Source organism: Sphaeramia orbicularis, chromosome 19 (genome assembly GCF_902148855.1).
Source record: "Sphaeramia orbicularis chromosome 19, fSphaOr1.1, whole genome shotgun sequence".
Classification (NCBI taxonomy): Eukaryota; Metazoa; Chordata; class Actinopteri; order Kurtiformes; family Apogonidae; genus Sphaeramia; species Sphaeramia orbicularis.
This window is the reverse complement of record NC_043975.1, coordinates 1,268,287-1,291,729: the sequence shown is the minus strand read 5'-3', so window position 1 is coordinate 1,291,729 and position 23,443 is coordinate 1,268,287. Positions and strand designations below refer to the sequence as shown.

The following is a 23,443-nucleotide window of genomic DNA, read 5'->3' as shown; positions in this document are numbered from 1 at the left end:
TTTAAATGTTATTTTGTTTTGTCTCTAATTTGCTTTGTTTTGTTGTATTTTGTTTCTTTGCATGTTCGAAAAATAAATAAATCAAATCAAATTGTCATACTAACCGCGGCTCATCAAACTTCTGTTGTCATTGCTACTCTTTGGCTAATTAAAACAGCTAATAAGAGATAATTAGTGTTTAAGCTGTAAGATTTCTTTTACAATAACTACAGTAAATGTGAATGTGGGTGAAAGCTTTCAAACCTGTAACTTATTTGCAATTGCACAGTTTGTGGGATTTCTGTTGAAGGCCTCTTATTATAGCACCCTACTGGAGACTGTCACTGATTGTTAAAAGGGTTATTTCAGAACTATTTGACTGGTAAAGTTCATTTTCAGATTTCAGCCTTAATTAACAGTAAAATGTATTCCATTGTGATGAAATGTTTTTGGACTATTTTAAGTCTCAAATGATAGAATGTTAAAGTAATACCTATGTTTTTATTTCCGTGATGCCAAGTTGTTGTGGATAAAATACTCTGCTCATTCATCCTCACATAAGAAATGGTCATTTTAGACGGTCAGTGTCTTTTCAGTGTCATTTTATTGAAGCTTCAAGGTACAGGTCGTACAGAGGCAACGCTGTCTGCATGAGTGTACAAGAAAATCCAGTTGGTCATTGTCTCTGATATGAAACTAATGAAAAGGTTTGGCCTGGAATGTGTAAGAGTACAAGAAGAGATACAGCTGTCTGTGAGAAAGCACCTGTTCTCCACACAGATGTCAGACTGGCCTTGGACGTTCAACACAACACACAGGAAAGTTGAACAAGTCTCATATAATACAGACAAAATCACCCAGTCTTATAGGAAATATGGAATATATGTAAAGTTATATGGAATATATGTAAAGTTATGGAATATATGTAAAGTTATATGGAATATATGTAAAGTTATATGGAATATGTAAAGTTATATGGAATATGTAAAGTTATATGGAATATGTAAAGTTATATGGAATATATGTAAAGTTATGGAATATGTAAAGTTATATGGAATATGTGTAAAGTTATATGGAATATATGTAAAGTTATATGGAATATGTGTAAAGTTATGGAATATGTGTAAAGTTTATGGAATATGTGTAAAGTTATATGGAATATATGTAAAGTTAATGGAATATGTGTAAAGTTATATGGAATATGTGTAAAGTTATGTGGAATATATGTAAAGTTATATGGAATATGTGTAAAGTTATATGGAATATATGTAAAGTTATATGGAATATGTAAAGTTATATGGAATATTTTAAAGTTAAATGGAATATATGTAACTTGCCATTCCATCTCCTCCCTGTTGATTCATTGATCACTTAGAATATACGATGACAGACAGACTGATGAACACATCCATCACTACACACCAACAAGGTTTAAGCAGAGACTTCATAAAACATCATAGAGAAATGCTTTTTTTTCAGAGGACAGACTCCTGGATAACATACAAGCAAAGTCGTTGAAAATAGGGAGGTTTTTGTATTTACATGTTGAAAGTTTAACCAGTTACCATGATAAACAGGAAAAGTATTTTTGGAGAAGAAGATGTTTGAAGAAATTGTCACTGAAGACAAAGATTACAAAGATGGTGAGGAAGAAGGTAATAAAGATGAATATAAAGATGGTTATGAAGATGATGACGAAGGTGGTGCCTCTCCATCAGCTCATGTCTGATCATCAGATGAGCTGAAAACCATCTAAATGTGAATCAGCGCCGGTCTAAACTCCAGCCGTTTTAACCACGCCCACTTCTGTGATGCTTTTCTGCAGCGAAAAACACCAAATGAAAGTGTACGTTTAGTTCAAAGGGCAGAGGGTGATGTAGCTGGAGTCTGTGCTGTTCCAGAAGGCAGCGAACAGAGGCTCAGTGAAGGTGTCGTTGAAGGTGTGGAGGGGTGAGGGTGTTGGAGGACACTTTGTAGAAGGACACTGTCCCTGCAGGCCAGTCCAGGAACACACCGATGCGACTGAGGTCATTAGAAGGAACGGACAGTTTCTGCTCTTCAACATGAAGGCGGAAGTATGACCGATGCCTGCTGACGAAGAGCCAGGACTTGGAACTGCGACCGAGGAGGCCGTTACTTCTGCTCAGGCTTTTATACATCACGGCGACGCCGACATTGTCACTGCTGGTGTTGCTCCAGTCCACCTCCCAGTAATGGCGCCCGCTAAGCTCCTCCCTGCACATGACCTGAAAGACAGTTGCTGTAAACCTGTCGGGGTGTTCAGGATACGAATTCCCGCCTCCAAACATCACTGTCTTGTTTCCATTGGACAGACTGAGTCTCTGATGAGCCGAGTTCGGGTCCAGGGTGAGATCACAGAAATCTGATGGAGAAACAACAACAACCTGTTATCAGTGTCCACAACTGTGACCTCTGACCCCAACAGCACCCTGACCCCGTTTACATCAAAAAACTGAACAAACCTGAGACAAAACGTTTTTAAAAGAACTAAACTAGTTCAGTTGAACCCAGAAGAACTACCAAGAAGTCTACACCAGGGTTTATGGATGATCCTATTTCTGAAGTGCCTGTAAAACATCACATCTGATTGTCATAATGATCTGACTCAGATTTTTACGCTCAATATAAACTCATTCCCGTGGTTCTCATTCATCGTTCAGTCGTCCGTCACTTACACCAGATGAAGTCGTTTCTGTCGGTGACTGTCTCCACTTGGGTGGATCCGGTCTGGTGAAGTCCTCGTTGACCAGGTTTCCTTCTTTGTAGTGGTAGACGGTGGCTCCTTTGTATTTGGGGTTCTGTACGACGGTGATCAGGAACTTGACTCTGCTGGCGGATCGCAGTTGTTTCGCCAGATCTGCGAACTCTTCGGCTTTTGTCCTGATCGCGCTCCTCACTTCCTGGGACGAGTACCACTGGTTCTGTGACAGCGGACCGGTTTCAACCGGATCCGCATCGTGACATTTGAGGTTGTCGGCCATGGTGTGGAGGTAGGGGTCGTCCTGTTGGACTGAGGTGAAGACGAAGCACAGGGCGTGGTCCACACCTGCAGCCACGGCCTCTCGTTCCAACTCCAGGTGATTGGTGGCGATCTTCACGTTGGGTCCGTTGATGATATCCACGCACGATTGAATGATGGTGACTTCGTGCTCTTTATTTTCCATCCACTTCCTTAAGTTTTCGTCACTGAATGGGGACTTTTTCTGTCGTCCAACAGTTTTTCCATTGTGGCAGCGTCTTCTAGACCTTCTCGGATGGCGGGAAACTTCTTCTCCATGGTGCCTTGAATGCTCAGTGTACTCACGGCATAGTTTTTGGAAACCGCTCAAATTTTTCTCAAGTTGTGGGAGTTTCCCGACCACTTCTCCGCCATGGAGTCGTTGCACTCATTCTGATTTCCCTCAGACTCTCCAGAGTGTTTTCGGCTTTCCACAGGAGTCCGGAGCTGATCTCACCCTCAGCTCGACAGCTTTCGGTGAACTTGTCCATGGCGTCAGCCAGACCTTCAGGGGGACAGAGTCGGACCCGTCGCTTTCAACAGCTTGGGCAGCTCCACATAGGTTCACTGCATCTTCAAAGGTCGCAGGGTTGGTTCAAGAATGAAGTCACCGTAGAACTTGCAGGACATGTTTTTGGCCAGAGCTTGTTCTTCTGTGGTCAGTTTTATACTGGCATGTGCTTCAATGCTGAAGGATGGGATCTTCTTCACCATTGCTTCCATGCTGCCCTCGACTTTCTGAATGCTGCTGGTGTTTAAGTTTTGGCTGTCGAACACAAAGAAGGCGTTGGCGCGTACAGGATGCCGGTGACCACATGAGTCGCAGAACCTTCTTCGGGGATCCTTCATCCAGTTTTGCTTTTGGCTTCCTCCAGGGTCATGGTCAGCTGCTCGAAGTGGTGGTGGTGTGGTACTGAAGGGTAACTCGGCTCTGCTTCTTGGATTGCTTTTGGTCGTTCAGAAACTTGGCAGAACCTCCAACTTCGATCAAACCACCCAAGAAACTGGCCTTCAGACCGGCTTGAACGTCCAGGAGAGAAGATTTAGAGTTGATGGTGTCAGAGGTCATGATGTTATATCTGCTGCTTTTCTGGATTGGTCAGACTTGAAGTCTTCGAGAGTTTGTTTGTCCCACAGCATCAGTCCTGAAGGAAACAGAAGACAAACGTCTCAGTACAAGTCCAACTTCCATCTGCTGTGGTTTTCTTCAGAAATATCCAGGTTCATTTACATTCATTCTACTTTAATCAAAAAAACTGAGCTTTTTCCTCAAAACATGTTTACATTATCTGCATCCACAAATGAAGATTTCCAATTGTACTGATAGAATAGACCTGGTTCTTTCCATAGACATCTGAGCATGCTCAGTTCAAGCCCCGCCCCCTGTGGAATGGGGCTCAAACACAGAGCAGTGAGCGAGCGGACTCACTATAAAATAGACAGTTGGTTTTTGTTTTTTTTTTTTTCCTTTTTCCTTGTGTTTTTGTTTTTTCCTGTTGTTTCCAGTGTGTGGTGATTTTCCTTTATTTATGTATTTTATTTTTACTGTTTTTACTGGTTTTGACTGTGGAACTGGTTTATGAAGTTCAACAGGTGTCAAAACGCAGCTGGATGGATTGAGGAAAAAGAACCAAAACCAAAAAAAACCTACTGGAACCAAATTACAATAGTAGTTGATTACTTTATTCTTTTTTTAGTTCATTTTTTGCATATTTTTCAAGTACTTGTTATTTTATATATATTTTATTAACTTTTATTAATTTTGTTTATTTTTCTACACTTCTTCAATTTTGTTCAGTTTGTGACTTATTTTTTCCATGTTACTTAATATTTTTGTTTATTATTTTTTTTTTCAGTTTGTTGCTTATTTTATTCTTTTTGATCGTGGAACTGCTTTTTGGAGTTAAACAGGTTTCAAAAAGTGGAGTGATTGAGAAAAAAAAGCACAAAAGTAAATCTACTGGGAACAAATTCAAATCCTTGTTTGTTTTATTTTCTTGTTACTTCATTTAGTTCATTTTTCATCTTATTTATTATTTTGTAAATGTATTATTTGTTTTCGTTCATTTAGTTGCTTATTTGTTTATTTTTCTACTTTTTTTTATTTTATTATTTTTTCCTTAGTGTGATTCAATTTGAGTCTTATTTTGTTCATGTTACTTATTATTTTGTTGGTTTATTATTCACATTTGTTCATTATTGATCACTTGGCTGTTTTTGTTCATTTAGTTGCTTATTTTATTTTATTTTTTTAGTTTTATTTATTTAATTTGTTTGACATGGAACTGCTAGAAAGAAGAAAGGAAGTTTGGACGACTAAAGACAGTCATGTCACACCACTGCCATCTACTGTCAATGATGGGAAATCCAAAAATCCTTAACCCTATAACACCAAAATATTATATCTGACACACGAGTTTTGAACCCCTCTACATGATCTGTGTGATATTTTTTTTCTTGAAAAACTGATTATACAATTAGATCCATGCAATACACAGATATTCCACCAGGGGGAGGAGTTCATTGACCAGAGGCCTTTAGTGAAACTACAAGACTGACATTATGAGGAAGGAGGCACAGGTGGTTTTTGAAGAACTTTGACAATTTGAAAAGGTGAAGTTCAGAAAACATTTTTTTTACTGAAACATCAGTAGAAGAGTTACTGGGTTGATACAATGTGAAATTACTTCATATTTCATAATCTATGTTTTAGTAAAGCTGTGTTGAAAAAGGTGTATCAAATTTGATACAGCAGGTACATGAGGTCATGAAACTAAATCAGTCAATTGTAATTTTATCGCATTTACATATCATCAAGCAGAATTCAGTTTTTTTTTTATTTTTCAGTTAACTATATAAATGTTTAAATTGCATAATTTGGTTCATGTAGTGCAAAAAATTACATATGGGTGCTTCTATGAAACTGGGTTTATTTTTGTCGGTCACTTTTCCATCTTTTTAGACCCAATAATAAAAGGTAAATGTAAACATATTTCCCCCAGGATGGGCCTAATGATGACCTCAGAGAAATGCACAAAAATCCCAAAATTAATTATTTTTAATAAATATTGGGACCCAAATTGGGACATGAAAAACTACCTAGGTGTCATTTTGATCTGAAAACATGTAAATGCTCTTCTATAGACTCTAAATACAGACACTGTGTTCAATGTGTCGGTGCTAGTGGTTTTTCTAATCCACACATGTGGGTTTTGTCAGCCATCTCAGTCTCATTCCAGGTTTCTTGTGGAACCCGTCGTGTCCATTCGTGTTACATGCGGAACCTGCCCATTTAAACACTGTAAATCACGAGTGACTTTCAACAGTGGTCATTTTATATGAAACACTCTGCCTTAAATATTTACTTCCAATCTCAAAATGTACATTGTAGAAATAAAAAGACATTCCAAAAATAGTAGCGTGTAATTTTCATGTCCATTGTTAATAACTTCCCTTTTTTACAGACTTTCACTAAAAACTGACAATTATAATAGACAATACATGGAAGAGAGAGAGAGAGAGGAGAGAGAGAGAGAGAGAGAGAGAGAGAGAGAGAGAGACAGAGAGAAACAGAGAGAGGGAGAGAATCAGAGAGAGAGAGAGCAAGAGAGAGAGGAGGAGGGAGAGAGGGAGAGAAAGAGAGAGAGAGGGACAGAGAGGGGAGAGCGAGTGAGAGAGAGAGAAAGAGAGAGACAAAGAGAGAGGGAGGAGAGAGAGATAGAGAGAAAGAGAGCGGGAGAGAAAGAGAAGAGAGGACAGAGAGGGGGAAGCGAGTGAGAGAGAGGGGAGAGGGCGAGAAGAGAGTGAGGGATTTTATCACAGTTCTATCTAATCAATGACAGTTAAATGCAGTTATATTCATATATTATTCTGGTATTGGCTCAGTTATTACATTTGCACAGAATTTTTATACAAGGTCAATAACGTAATAACCTATAGGGATGAACATATAAATTCTTCCGTCATTGGCTTTGACAGGTGTCAAAAACAGCTGGAACTGTTTTAGAAAAACAGAACCCAAAGCTAAACCCTACTGGGACCAAATTCAGATCCTTGTTGTTGTTCAGTTTTGTTCCAGTTGATGTTCAACATCCTAAATCTGTTATTGATGTTCATATCTAGTGCCTTATTTAGTCCAAACCTGTCCAAACTTCAGTTCATCTGTTTGTCTTTTTCTGTTCTTCCACCTGTTTTGAATCAGTACTCAGGGCTTAAAGGGTTCAGATGTGAACCTTTACCTGCAGTCCAGTACTCAGGGCTTAAAGGGTTCAGATGTGAACCTTTACCTGCAGTCAGTACTCAGGGGTAAAAGGGTTCAGATGTGAACCTTTACCTGCAGTCAGTACTCAAGGGGTTAAAGGGTTCAGATGTGAACCTTTACCTGCAGTCAGTACTCAGGGGTTAAAGGGTTCAGATGTGAACCTTTAACCTGCAGTCAGTACTCAGGGGTTAAAGGGTTCAGATGTGAACCTTTACCTGCAGTCAGGTACTCAGGGGTAAAAGGGTTCAGATGTGAACCTTTACCTGCAGTCAGTACTCAGGGCTTAAAGGGTTCAGATGTGAACCTTTACCTGCGGTCAGTACTCAGGGCTTAAAGGGGTTCAGAATGTGAACCTTTACTCGGCAGTCAGTACGGTCAGGGCTTAAAGGGGTTCAGAGTGAACCTTTACCTGCAGATCCAGTACTCAGGGCTTAAAGGGTTAAACATGTTCAGACTGACCTGGGATGAGCTTATCCGACCTCGCATCATAAACATCCCGAGGGGGTGAAAGGTCGACCCAGGGCGGCCACTTCCATCTGGTCCATGTCTACAGCCTGTTTGAAAGAACACAGTCAAACACAGGGTTCCAACAGGACACGCCCTCATAATCCTGTCAGAGTCAGTGTTCTCTGTCGCTGCTGTTCTCACCTGGTGCAGGTGTGTGTTATTCAGTTGGGTTTCTTCAGGGAGGTCCTTCTGGAGAACAGTGAGACGCCAACGCAGATGAAACGCACCTATTTATATATTTCTTTTACAGGAAGCGTCTGACTCCGCCCACCAACATACAACCGGAATATCCTGCAAAGTTTCCAGGAACTGTTTGGATGGAACAGAATGGGCCCCGACAGGTTCCACAAACAGGTTTAATCCATCACCTCGTCATTTTAAATTAAACTGGAGGTTCATCTTCTACTGGATCGGAGTCAAACACTGACACAAACCCTGGCCCAGAAACAGATCAGTTCGACCAGTTTAAGGAAACAAACGGAAAGAATGTCAGAAAAGTTTAGAGGCAGGAACACAGTTTCAGTAGGATCTACAGTGGGTCCGAACCAGTCCAAATAACAAATAATAATCCAAATTCTGCTTCTTTTATTGTGAAAAAAGTCCAATTATAACCTGGACCATCATGTTGAACCTGTGTAACTTTAATAATAATGACATGTGAGTTTATTATTAACAGTGGATCTACAGCAGAGGTGTTTGTGTCAGACTGCAGTGGAAGCTCCTCTTCTCCTAAAATGACTCCAGTTAAATGCTCAAATCTGTTCAGTTGTTTTCATTTCATTGACTCCCAAGTTCCAGTAATCGACAGCCGATGATATGGAAGTGTATTTAAATGATACTGTTTCTATAGATATAGAAAAAAGCTGAGAATAAAAGAAAAATGAAGCCTAAGAGGAAAACATCTACACAAAGAGAACGCCAAAACCAACTGAGTCGGCGTCTGAGGAGGAAAACGTGGAAGGACTCAGTCACATTTTGAGAGAAATCAGAGAATTCAACCAGGAAACTGCTCAGAATTTTGAACGTGGAGAAGAAGGACAGAACACTGAATTTGGGGATTTTAGATAAAACAAGACTTTGTTTTTTTTTTTGTGAAAAAAAGTTTTAATTTTTAAAAATCTAAAGTCTATGGTCATAGAACCCTTTCTTGGCCACCAAGTTTTATAGTGATGCAAAAATAATTATCAAAATGGATGGATGGATGGTTTGTTGATATGTTCTTGTTTTCTGGGTCTTTTCTCTTCTTTCGGTTTCTTTCACTAAACTGTATTGACATGATCATTATTATTGTTCCATTCATATTTGTCGTTTCTACAACATTCTCCAAAATACGGCCTCATTTCATCTTAAAGGATCAATCAGTTAAATCAGTTACTGCATCATGTATTGTTGTGGTTCGATGCTAAAATGAGGAAAATAGTATTGTTTGATTCATGTATTAGAATTAGTGATACAGGTGTAAAAAGCACTGAGGGGTTGAATTAAAGAAGTTCCTGCTTCTTCCTACTCCTTTTTGACCATGCAATATTCAGACCTGTTTGTGCTTGAAGATAGATTCTGTCCATTTAAATGTTATTTTGTTTTTGTCTTAATTTGTTTTGCTTTGTTGTATTTTGTTTCTTTGCATGTTTGAAATAAATAAATAAATCAAATCAAATTGTCATACTAACCGCGGCTCATCAAACTTCTGTGTGTCATTGCTACTCTTTGGCTTAATTAAAAACAGCTAATAAGAGATATTAGTGTTTAAGCTGTAAGATTTCTTTACAATAACTACAGTAAATGTGAAATGTGGGTGAAAGCTTTCAAACCTGTAACTTATTTGCAATTCCCACAGTTTTGTGGGATTTCTGTTGAAGGCCTCTTATTATAGCACCCTACTGGAGACTGTCACTGATTGTTAAAAGGGTTATTTCAGAACTATTTGACTGGTAAAGTTAATTCATTTTCAGATTTCAGCCTTAATTAACAGTAAAATGTATTCCATTGTGATGAAATGTTTTTGGACTATTTTAACGTCTCAAATGATAGAATGTTAAAGTAATACCTATGTTTTTATTTCCGTGATGCCAAGTTGTTGTGGATAAATACTCTGCTCATTCATCCTCACAATAAGAAATGGTCATTTTAGACGGTCAGTGTCTTTCAGTGTCATTTTATTGAAGCTTCAAGGTACAGGTCGTACAGGAGGGCAACGCTGTCTGCATGAGTGTACAAGAAAATCCAGTTGGTCATTGTCTCTGATATGAAACTAATGAAAAGGTTTGGCCTGGAATGTGTAAGAGTACAAGAAGAGATACAGCTGTCTGTGAGAAAGCACCTGTTCTCCACACAGATGTCAGACTGGCCTTGGACGTTCAACACAACACACAGGAAAGTTGAACAAGTCTCATATAATACAGACAAAATCACCCAGTCTTAGAGGAAATATGGAATATGTGTAAAGTTAAATGGAATATGTGGAAAGTTAAATGGAATATGTGTAAAGTTATATGGAATATATTTAAAGTTATATAGAATATATGTAAAGTTATGGAATATATGTAAAGTTATATGGAATATATGTAAAGTTATATGGAATATATGTAAAGTTAAATGGAATACATGTAAAGTTAAGTGGAATATATGTAACTTGCCATTCCATCTCCTCCCTGTTGATCATTCATTGATCACTTAGAATATACGATGACAGACAGACTGATGAACACATCCATCACTACACACCAAACAAGGTTTAAGCAGAGACTTCATAAAACATCATAGAGAAATGCTTTTTTTTCGGAGGACAGACTCCTGGATAACATACAAGCAAAGTCGTTGAAAACAGGGAGGTTTTTGTATTTACATGTTGAAAGTTTAACCAGTTACCATGATAAACAGGAAAAGTATTTTTGGAGAAGAAGATGTTTGAAGAAATTGTCACTGAAGACAAAGATTACAAAGATGGTGAGGAAGACAGTTATAAAGATGAATATAAAGATGGTTATGAAGATGATGACGAAGGTGGTGCCTCTCCATCAGCTCATGTCCGATCATCAGATGAGCTGAAAACCATCTAAATGTGAATCAGCGCCGGTCTAAACTCCAGCCGTTTTAACCACGCCCACTTCTGTGATGCTTTTCTGCAGCGAAAAAAACACCAAATGAAAGTGTACGTTTAGTTCAAAAGGGCAGAGGGTGATGTAGCTGGAGTCTGCGTAAATATAGAAGGCAGCGAACAGAGGCTCAGTGAAGGTGTCGTTGAAGGTGTGGAGGTGGGTGAGGGTGTTGTAGTACACTTTGTAGAAGGACACTGTCCCTGCAGGCCAGTCCAGGAACACACCGATGCGACTGAGGTCATCAGAAGGAACGGACAGTTTCTGCTCTTCAATGTGAATGCAGTAGTACGACCGACACTTGCTGTAGAAGCACCAGGACTTGGGATTGTGGCTGAGGTTGTCACTTCTGCTCATGCTTTTATACATCACACCGACACCGATGAAGTCACTGCTGATGTTGCTCCAGTCCACCTCCCAGTAATGGCGCCAACTAAGCTCCTCCCTGCACATGACCTGAAAGAATGCTATAAACCTGTCGGGGTTTTCAGGATACGAATTCTCGCCTCCAAACGTCGCTGTCTTGTTTCCATTGGACAGACGGAGTTTCTGATGAGCTGAGTTTGGGTCCAGGGTGAGATCACAGAAATCTGATGGATAAACAACAACAACCTGTTATCAGTGTCCACAACTGTGACCTCTGACCCCAACAGCACCCTGACCCCGTTTACATCAAAAAACTGAACAAACCTGAGACAAAATGACAAAAGGAACAAAAAAAAACAAAAAAATGGAATGAAATATAAATAAAATTAGCAAAACCAAATGAAAGGTGGATAAGTAATGAAATAATGAAAAACCAAAGAAAAATTGAATAAATTAATGAATAAAATGAGCAAAACTGATCAAAATTTGAATAAAATGAGAAAAAAAAAAAAAACGGAACAAAAATGTTGTACAATAATGAAAAAAAAATGAACAAAACCAAACAACATGAGCTGAAGACAATAACAGGAAGTTTGATTCTACGTCACTACATACGTACGAACTCTGATTTGTGGAATTATCGGATTATTATTGATCATGTAAACAGTCTAATATGATCCGTATAATCAGATAACAGCAGTAATCTGATTACATTAAAGCCAATAACAGAATGAACGTCTAAACCAGGTGTCTGTAGGTTCTCATTTTTCCAGGGCAATCGTTCCCTACTTTAGATCTTTTGAAAATGTTTCGATGAAACGTTTTCAAAAGAACTAAACTAGTCCAGCTGAACCCAGAAGAACTACCAAGAAGTCTACACCAGGGTTTATTGATGATCCTATTTCTGAAGTGCCTGTAAACACATCACATCTGATTGTCATAATGATCTGACTCAGATTTTTACGCTCAATATAAACTCATTCCCGTGGTTCTCATTCATCGTTCAGGGTCGTCCGTCACTTACACCAGCTGAAGTTGTTTCTGTCGGTGACCGTCTCCACCTTGGGTGGATCCGGTCTGGTGAAGTCCTCGTTGACCAGGTTTCCTTCTTTGTAGTGGTAGACGGTGGCTCCTTTGTATTTGGGGTTCTCTACGACGGTGATCAGGAACTTGACTCTGCTGGCGGATCGCAGTTGTTTCGCCAGATCTGCGAACTCTTCGGCTTTTGTCCTGATCGCGCTCCTCACTTCCTGGGACGAGTACCACTGGTTCTGTGACAGCGGACCGGTTTCAACCGGATCCGCATCATGACATTTGAGGTTGTCGGCCATGGTGTGGAGGTAGGGGTCGTCCTGTTGGACTGAGGTGAAGACGAGCACAGGGCGTGGTCCACACCTGCAGCCACGGCCTCTCGTTCCAACTCCAGGTGATTGGTGGCGATCTTCACGTTGGGTCCGTTGATGATATCCACGCACGACTGAATGACGGTGACTTTGTGCTCTTTATTTCCATCCACTTCCTTAAGTTTTCGTCGCTGAATGGGGACTTTCTCTGTCGTCCAACAGTTTTTCCATTGCGGCAGCGTCTTCTAGACCTTCTCGGATGGCGGGAAACTTCTTCTCCATGGTGCCTTGAATGCTCATGGTGTACTCACGGCAGATGTTTTTGGAAACCGCTCAAATTTTCTCAGTTGTGGGAGTTTCCCGACCACTTCTCCGCCATGGAGTCGTTGCACCTCATTCTGATTTCCCTCAGACTCTCCAGAGTGTTTTCGGCTTTCCACAGGAGTCCGGAGCAGATCTCACCCCTCAGCTCGACAGCTTTTCGGTTGAACTTGTCCAGTGGCGTCAGCCAGACCTTCAGGGGGACAGAGTCAGACCCGTCGTCTTTCAACAGCTTGGGGCAGCTCCACATAGGTCTTCACTGCATCTTCAAGGTCGCAGGGTTGGTCTCAAGAATGAAGTCACCGTAGAACTTGCAGGACATGTTTTTGGCCAGAGCTTGTTCTTCTGTGCTCAGTTTTATACTGACGTGTGCTTCAATGCTGAAGGATGGGATCTTCTTCACCATTGCTTCCATGCTGCCCTCGACTTCCTGAATGCTGCTGGTGTTTAAGTTTTGGCTGTCGAACACAAAGAAGGCGTTGGCGCCGTACAGGATGCCGGTGACCACATGAGTCGCAGAAACCTTCTTCGGTGGATCCTTCTTCCAGTTTGCTCGTGGCTTTCGTCGCGGTTCATGGTCAGCTGCTCGAAGTGGGTGGTGGCGTGGTACTGGAGGGTAACTCGGCTCTGCTTCTTGGATTGCTTGTGGTCGTTCAGAAACTTGGCAGAACCTCCAACTTCGATCAAACCACCCCAAGAAACTGGCCTTCAGACCGGCTTGAACGTCCAGGAGAGAAGATTTAGAGTCGATGGTGTCAGAGGTCATGACGTGATAGCTGCTGCTTTTCTTGTATTCGACAGACTTGAAGTCTTCGAGAGTTTTTTGTCCCACAGCGTCAGTCCTGAAGGAAACAGGATACACAACGTCTCAGTACAAGTCCAACTTCCATCTGCTGTGGTTTTCTCAGAAAATATCCAGGTTCATTTACATTCATTTACTACTTTAATCAAAAAACTGAGCTTTTTCCTCAAAAACATTGTTTACATTATCTGCATCCACAATGAAAGATTTCCATTGTACTGATAGAATAGACCTGGTTCTTTCATAGACATCTGAGCATGCTCAGTTCAAGCCCCACCCCCTGTGGAATGGGGGGTCAAACACAGCAGTGACTCACTATAAAATTAGACAGGTTGGGTTTTTTTTTGTTTTTCTTTTCCCTTTTCCTTGTGTTTTTTGGTTTTTCTGTTGTTTCCAGTGTTGTGGTGATTTTCCTTTTTTTTTGTTTGAAACTGTTTTTTACTGAGTTTTGACTAGGAACTGGTTTATTGATGGGTTCACAGGTGTCAAAACGCAGCTGGATGGATTAGGAAAAAAGAACCAAAACAAAAAAAAAACTACTGGGAACCAAATTACAATAGTAGTTCTGTATTTTATTCTTTTTTTGTCTCTTTACTATAGGTATTTTTTTAACGTATTTTGTCATGTTACTTATTATTTATACATATTGTTATTCATTTAAAAAACTGAAAACTAAAACTACTGGGACAAATACAATCCTTGTTGCTATTTTTTCATTTTACCGTCATCTTTGTTCAAGTTATTGCGTATGTTGTTCATTTTCTTTATTATTTTTGTAAAATATTTTGTTCATTTTGTTCATTTAGTTGGCTTATTTTTTTGTAATAGTTTGTTTTTATTTTGTTATATTTTTTCCTGCAATTTTGTTCCGTTTGTGTCTTATTTTGTTCCTGTTACTTCTTATTTGTTGGTTTATTATTCATTTTTTTTTCCTTTCATTGATCACTTTGGCTGTTTTTGTTCATTTTGTTGCTTATTTGATTCTTTTTCTTGGACTGTGGAACTGCTTTATGGAGTCAACAGGTGTTGTAGAAGCTAATAACATAATAAATTTACCATTTTTAAAATATAATAGGCCATAACGTAATAAAAGTCTGAACCGATAACATAATAACATTTGTGATAACATAACCTACAGATAACATAAATGTTGATCTGTAGGTTATTACGTTATTGGCCTGTGAAAAAAAAAAATTCTTTGCAAATGTATAACTGAGCCACTAACGTAATAATATTTCAATATAACTGAATTTAAGTTTCATTTATTAGATAGAACTGTAATAAAATCCCTCTCCCTCATCTCTCTCCTTAGCCTTTCAAACTATGTCTGAACGAAGTTGAAGCACACGTTTACAATCAGAGACAATGGTATATTATGAAATCTGTCTGACCAGTACGACATGGAACGCACTCTTGAAGATAGAACTTTTTTTTTCACTGTTTAGGATTTTTGGATTTCCCATCATTGACCAGTAGATGGCAGTGGTGTGACACTGACTTTCTTCAGTCGTCCAAACTTCTCTCTTCTTTTCTAGGACACATGTTCAAAGGTAATCAGAGATCAGTTTTCTTTGGTGAACAGTTCATTTTGTTGAAATTCTTGCATATACCCCGAACAGTCTGATATATTTAGTACCAGAGGATAGAACATGATTAGAGTGTTTTCAAAGTGAACTGACTAGACCTAGCTAACTGTTGGCTAGTGATTAGCATTATGAACTAGTACAGCTGGATCATATCAGGGGTAGAAAACATTTTTAAAGAAAGTGTGGTGTGTATGTGTGTGTGTGTATGTATGTGTATGTATGTGTGTGTATGTGTGTGTGTGTATGTGTACGTGTGTGTGTGTGTGTGTGGTGTTCGTTTTAGTTGATGACTTCTGGTAAATTTTGTGGAACAGAATGGATAAACTGAATTGATCAAATATGGGGACAAACCCGTAGTCAAAGATGTTCTACCCTGATATGAATCCAGCTGTAATAGTTCATAAGTGCTAATCACTAGCCAACAGTTAGCTAGATACTATGTCAGTTCACTTTGAAAACACTCTAATCAGGTCTATCCTCTGGTACTAAATATATCAGACTGTTCGGGGTATATGCAAGAATTTCAACAAAATGAAACTGTTCACCAAAGAAAACTGATCTCTGATTACCTTTGAACATGTGTCCTAGAAAAGAAGAGAGAAGTTTGGACGACTGAAGAAAGTCAGTGTCACACCACTGCATCTACTGGTCAATGATGGGAAATCCAAAAAACCCTTAACCATAACACCAAACCATATTATATTTGATGCATGAGTTTTGAACCCCTCTACATGATCTGTGTGATTTTTTTTTTTCTTGAAAAACCTGATGTATACAATTAGATCCATGCAATACACAGATATTCCACCAGGGGGAGAGTTCATTGACCAGATGCCTTTAGTGAAACTACAAGACTGACATTAATGAGGAAGGAGGCACAGGTGGTTTTTGAAGAACTTTGACAATTTTGAAAAGGTGAAGTTCAGAAAACATTTTTTTTACTGAAACATCAGTAGAAGAGTTACTGGGTTGATACAATGTGAAATTACTTCATATTTCATAATTATGTTTTAGTAAAGCTGTGTTAAAAAGGCGTATCAAATTTGATACAGCAGGTACATGAGGTCATGAAACTAAATCAGTCAATTGTAATTTTATCGCATTTACTTATAATCAAGCAGCATTCAGTGTTTTTATTTTCAGTTAACTATATAATGTTTAAAATTGCATAATTTGGTTCATGTAGTGCAAAAAATGTAGATATGGGTGCTTCTATGAAACTGGGTTTATTTTGGTATCTGTCACTTTTCCATCTTTTAGACCCAATACTAAAAGGTAAATGTAAACATATTTCCCCCAGGATGGGCCTAATGATGACCTCAGAGAAATGCACAAAAATCCCAAAATTAATTAATTTTATAAAATATTGGGACCCAAATTGGGACATGAAAAGCTACCTAGTGTCATTTTTGATCTGAAAACATGTGTAAATGCTCTTCTATAGACTCTAAATACAGACACTGTGTTCAATGTGTCGGTCCTAGTGGTTTTTCTAATCCACACATGTGGGTTTGTCAGCCATCTCAGTCTCATTCCCAGGTTTCTTGTGGAACCCGTCGTGTCCATTCGCGTTACATGCGGAAACTGCCCATTTAAACACATGTAAATCACGAGTGACTTTCCAACAGTGGTCATTTTATATGAAACACTCTGCCTTAAATATTGACTTCCAATCTCAAAATGTACATTGTAGAAATAAAAAGACATTCCAAAAATAGTAGAGTGTAATTTTCGTGTCCATTGTTAATAACTTCCATTTATTTACGGATTTTCACTAAAAACTGACCAATTTAAATAGACAAATACATGGAGAGAGAGAGAGAGAGAGAGAGAGAAAGAGGGACGGGGGGAGGGAGAGAAAGAGAGAGAAAGAGAGAGAAAGAGAGAGAGGGATTTTATTACAGTTCTATCTAATCAATGACAGTTAAATGCAGTTATATTCATATATTATCATGTTATTGGCTCAGTTATTACATTTGCACAGAATTTTTTTTACCAGGTCATTAACGTAATAACCTGAAAAAAATGACTGTGGTGTAGTAATATTTACTAGGTTAACTGTCACAATTTTAACTTTCTATTTGAAAGTATCTGTGAGAACTGGAATTATTTAAGTAAATCCAATATATGCCATCCATGTAATAAGTAAACTGTGCGGGGAAGAGTAAGTTTTATTATGTATTTTCACGTAATATTCAAAGGTTTCATAGTCATTACAATGAACTTAGGAATACCAAGTAGGTTTTAATTGTGCTGCGTGTTTGAGCCGGCGCATGCGCCTTGTGACGCACATACAGGACGTATGCGCATATTTGTCCGCCAACACACAAGAAGACAACGGTCAGGTTTAAGGTAAGACATTTGGGATTTTTCTGCATATGTAACTTAACGGAGTTAATGTAATAATATGACAATATAAACTGTAATACTTGCCATTATCGCACATCACGTAAATTTTAATTTAATAGTATTTTGGAGTATGCTTGTGCAAACATCTTGCTAAATTAGCCATTAACAGTCAGACATGCTAACAACCAGCATGTTTACAATGAATACCTCCGGACCGGAACAACATACAGCCTTCAACAACGATGACAGAGATCATTCCAATGCCGAGGTGATTCCTGGTGGACTGACTGCTGCAGCTTCATTACTAAACTGACAGCTAACAGCAGCTAAATGTATTCGTGTCGCTAGCATTAGTTAGCACCGTCGGTGCTAATGTTAGTTAGCTCTGTGAGCACTCTCTCTCTCCTCTCTCCTGACTCAGCTGAGTTGTCCGGAGCCAAACTCGGCAAGAAATCCACCTGGGCTCTGTATTCCCTTGTCATCAAATTAACCACCGTCGTGTTGGAGGCTGTGTGTGGTTTTTTTGTGTGGTTTCACGGTCCCTGTCAGAAGATGAAACAGGAGGCGTAGGACTTGCTTGTTTATGTTGTGCACTGGCTGGACCATATCGCGCCGCCATGACGTCACGAGGCTACGTAGCTGCCGCGGTGGCGTTTACCCCGCCTTCAAAGTAAGGGTGCTGTCGGAAATGCAAGCTCAAATGAGACAAAGCCTCTTCTCAGTCCTCTGGGTGTTTCAGTTATGGAGCAAATCATTTAAAAACTAGAAGCACTCGGAGAGCGCAGACCTCCGCCAAGGCTGATCAGTGGGCCCCCCCCGTGGGCCCCCCCACGCCAAGGAGGTTATGTTTTTGCCAGGGTTTGTTTGTTTGTCTGTCTGTCCGTTAGTGTGCAACATAACTCAAAAGTTATGGACAGATTTGGATGAAATTTTCAGGGTTTGTTGGAAATGGGCCCCCCCGTGGGCCCCCCCACCCCCGATCACCACCAAAATTTAATCATTTCTTCCTTATCCCATTTCCAACAAACCCTGAAAATTTCATCCAAATCTGTCCATAACTTTTTGAGTTATGTTGCACACTAACGGACAGACAAACAACAAACAAACCAAACAAACTCTGGCAAAAACATAACCTCCTTGGCGGAGGTAAAAATACTCATATTGATTTTTAAAAGCCTTGAAATTGTCAAACTGGCATTCCAACTTCTTGATGTGATAAGTGATTGATACTGTCAAAGTGCACCAGATTAATTCATTAGATTGCAAATGTTCAAAATTTGGTGGTTTGACAGTGGTGCAGTTTATTTTTGTTACATGATTCTGTAGTTTTAATTAGGGCTGCTCAATTATAGAAAAAAAAATAATCACAATTATTTTAGCAATAATTGAAATCACGATTATTAAAAACGATTATTTGTTAACCTTAAAGTTGTTTATTTTTTCTTGCAAAAGAATGTAAAATATACTCTTTAAACATAAATAAAGCTTTTAAACCACTAAAACAAAGTATGTTCACTTTGTACAAAACAAAATCTTTGAATGCAAATAAGTGTACTGTAAATTCAAGTATGTTTCCTTTTGTAAACAAATAGTGCACTGGAATTAAACTGCTATAGACTTGCCATAAAACTGTAGCAATTAAAAAAAAAAAAAACCTCACGTAAAGTGCAAATTATAAATTCAAGTATGTTCAGTGTAGTATGAAACATGGTAAATTCAGTGGCGTGCCGTGAGGTTTCAGTTCAGGCCTTCTGTATACATCAGCCATCTAGAATACATACGTTAGGGTTATATGGGTTAGGGTTAGGTTAATAGGGGAGTTACAGCGTAAAGAGATTCGGAGACTGAAGATTGCATTGCCGACGAAGTTGTACACGGAGTTGTTTTTGTGTGTTTTAGTTTTTCATAAGATTATGATAAAGGTGGCGGTGGTTAAACTTCAGATGGTTACAAAGGTTTGTTGTGTTAGCGGTCGGTGCGGACACAACTACCAAACACTTTTTGCACCTGATATGTTTTTGCTCTTCGTCTTCTTCATCGAACCCAAAGTGATTCCATACAATTGAATTGGACTTGCCTTTTTTGTTTACCAAGCACTTCTGCTGTGATTCTCCTGCCGTTTTTCCAGACCGCTGGTACAACTTTCCTCTTGGGGTGGACCTGCCGGCTAGCTGACAGCTGTAGCTTAGAGGGGGGCGGGGCAGAGCAGCTCATGGGAGCTTGCGTGCGCATGAGTTAAATCAACTCAAATTAATAAATGTTTTTTCCTCGATTACATAATTTTTGTAATCGTTGCGTGTAATAATCGAAATCGTAATTGAATTTCGATTAATTGCACAGCCCTGGTTTTAATGTATTATTTTGTCTTTGTTTTTTATCCTCCCCAAAGCAACAACTTTCTGCAGCTGACACAGTGACCTCAAGCAGCAACTACAACGAACAGTGTCACAAGCAAAGCAATCTGGTTACTCAGGTAAAAATAAATGTGTCGTGCTTTATATGTCATAAGTTCATCAGTGATATTTTAAAATATTTTGACAGCGGTACAGTTTATTTTGGTTACAGTACACGATTCTGTAGTTTTAATGTAGTATTTCTTGCAGTGTTCTGTAGTTTTAATGTATTATTTTGTCTTTTTTTTTTATCCTCCCCAAAGCAACAACTTTCTGCAGCTGACACAGTGACCTCTCAAGCAGCAACTACAGCAAACAGTGTCACAACTACAGCAAACAGTGTCACAACTACAGCAAACAGTGTCATAACGTTCTAATAAGCATGTCTTTTAAGATGCACTGAAGATTCCTGAAGCATGTCAAATGTGTTATTTTTTTTCAGGGTGAAATATACTTTGTTGTTTTGCAATGCAAACCCTGTTGGACAATATTTTATTGAAAAAAATATTTTTTCACTCAAGAAAAATAAAAGTGTTAAATTAAAACAGTTGCCTCATTTTTTTTTAAAGTCATTGTTTCAATAAACAAAATATTATGAACAAATTTAGGCAATTAAAACTGCAGAAAAACTGTGTAAAATGATGTGTAAATGTTACTTATTTATAGTCTATAAGTAAAGTTTACAAAAGTATTTTGAAATTACCTTAAAAAGCCATTGATTTTAGGTGAGATTTTTCAGTTTGAAGCAGTCAGGGTCTTAAGTAAAACTTACAAAGAAGGAGAGAGTAAAATTCAATGACCATATTAATAATCAACAGTAAACTACCTGAGGTTTGCGAGTAAAATAAACTGATACCCGCAAGTAAAGTTTACTTGACGATCGCCCCTGTAGAATTTACTTGTAATATGTAAGTGCAAAAACTTTCCTAAGTTTTCTTAAGTAAATAATACTCCAATGTTTTTTTCAGTGTACAGATAACATAATAAATTATTCCGTTATTCCGTCATTGGCTTCGACAGGTGTCAAAAACAGCTGGACTGTTTTAGAAAAACAGAACCCAAACTAAACCTACTGGACCAAATTCAAATCCTTGTTGTTGTTCAGTTTGTTCCAGTTCCAGTTGATGTTCAACATCCTAAATCTGTTATTGATGTTCATTCTAGTGCCTTATTTAGTCCAAACCTGTCCAACTTCAGTTCATCTGTTTCTGTTCTTCCACCTGTTTTGAATCAGTACTCAGGGCTTAAAGGGTTCAGATGTGAGCCTTTACCTGCAGTCAGTACTCAGGGGTTAAAGGGTTCAGATGTGAACCTTTACCTGCAGTCAGTACTCAGGGGTTAAAGGGTTCAGATGTGAGCCTTTACCTGCAGTCAGTACTCAGGGGTTAAAGGGTTCAGATGTGAGCCTTTACCTGCAGTCAGTACTCAGGGGTTAAAGGGTTCAGATGTGAACCTTTACCTGCAGTCAGTACTCAGGGGTTAAAGGGTTCAGATGTGAACCTTTACCTGCAGTCAGTACTCAGGGGTTAAAGGATTCAGATGTCAACCTTTACCTGCAGTCAGTACTCAGGGCTTAAAGGGTTAAACATGTTCAGACTGACCTGGGATGAGCTTATCCGACCTCGCATCATAAAACATCCCGAGGGTGAAAGGTCGACCCAGGGCGGCCACTTCCATCTGGTCCATGTCTACAGCCTGTTTGAAAGAACACAGTCAAACACAGGGTTCCAAACATGGACACGCCCTCAATATCCTGTCAGAGTCAGTGTTCTCTGTCGCTGCTGTTCTCACCTGGTGCAGGTGTGTTTAGTCAGTGGGTTCTTCAGGGAGTCCTTCTGGAGAACAGTGAGACGCCAACGCAGATGAAACGCACCTATTTATAACAGGAAGCGTCTGACTCCGCCCACCAACATACAAACTAGAACATCTGCAAAGTTTCCAGTGACCTATTACTGATTAGAGAAATGTGGTGTTCCCACTAAGCCATGTTCTAAACAGAGTCGTTGGGACATGTTTTCATATTTCAGGAGTCTGTCACATACACATCAGACGGTTGGTTCCTAATAATTCTGGTGACGCTGATGGTGCTGACAACACTGTGATCAGAAAGTTTCCAGAGAAAAACTCCTATGAACAGCTGTGAAAATATCGGCAAAGTTCCAATAACATAATAATGATACTTTGTTGTATTTTGATGAAGTCTTATGGGGGTCTATCTTCTGTCATGAAGTTGACTAACTTCTGGTAAATTGCGTGTTTGTGTTCCGTTTCCAGTGACCTGGCACCGATTAGAGAAATTTGGTGTGGGAGCGGAAAGGAGAGGATGTTCTCACCAAGGCATGTCCTCAAGAAAGGTTGTTGATGGATGTATTCATATTTCACAAAAGGCAAGGAGAGGCAGGTTTATTAGTACAGCACATTTCAACGATTAGGCATTCAAGGTGCTTCATGTGGGACATTGAAATACAACGACAAGGGAAAAAGAAAACACATTTAAAAACATTATACAAGAAACATGTAAAAGGTGATTAAAAACAGCAAGTAAGAAAACAACACATAAAACCCACAATATGAAACACACACATATTAAAGTAGAGTTTCAGTGGAAGGAGAATCTAAAATGGAAAAAGTCCAAATCCTTTTAGTCAAAGGCAGCAGTGAACAGGGGCGCTCATGTACAAAGGTTGTGTACGCACACAAACCTGGCGTACGTCCTTTTCCACGCTCATGTTCAGTTGTATAAAGAGTGACATGACCGTGGAAATGTGCGCTCCTTCACACCAACTCCACAGCTGGAGTTCACAACTTTCTAGTGCTTTGGAACCACTGGAGACACTGAGAGGAGACACTGAGAAACTGTTTAATAATGTGAAAGAGGTCATTCCTCCGATTGATGGGCGCATCACAGACACACAGAAGAACAATGAACACACCGCCACGTCATCCTACTGTCAGAGCAGCACGTCCACCACAGAACCAGAAACCAACCAGAACCAACCACAACCAGAACCAACCAGACCAATCCTGGAGCCATCAATGCCCATCCTGCCATCTGAACAGGAGGTGATTTCAACCAATGAAGAGACAAAGACACAGAATTCACTTGTTGATAAATGCATTTCATCTAATATTCATGTCTGGTGGGAACATTTATTAGTCGGATCCAGGTCGCTCATTGATGTCGCCGATTGTCCTCATGATGTCCTCTTGTAACTCGGTGAGCACAGGTGAGGACACGGCCCAGGACGGACATCAGCAGCAGCTGTTGGACCTGAGGAATCCCACGGTCTGTGACAGGTTAAGACTGCGTCTGACCGTCTTCTGTCTCATTGTCTTTGGGAAATAATAATTTGAGTGATTAAACTGAGTTCCAGTCTTTGATTTCCTCTTTGATATCCTGACATGATCACACATGAACCTCT

At 39.3% G+C, this 23,443-nt stretch overlaps 1 long non-coding RNA gene and 2 pseudogenes across 1 annotated transcript; 1 reads left to right on the top strand and 2 right to left on the bottom strand.

Moving 5' to 3' along the window:
* Positions 1 to 1,417: 1,417 nt before the first annotated feature.
* On the bottom strand, positions 1,418 to 7,745 carry LOC115410418 (neoverrucotoxin subunit alpha-like; annotated as a pseudogene).
* On the bottom strand, positions 7,745 to 21,933 carry LOC115410417 (stonustoxin subunit beta-like; annotated as a pseudogene).
* LOC115439297 (uncharacterized) lies at positions 17,576 to 20,501 on the top strand. The gene is made up of 3 exons (XR_003938243.1): positions 17,576 to 17,631; positions 20,018 to 20,101; positions 20,285 to 20,501. It is a non-coding gene; the product is annotated as an uncharacterized LOC115439297 (long non-coding RNA).
* Positions 21,934 to 23,443: the final 1,510 nt, after the last annotated feature.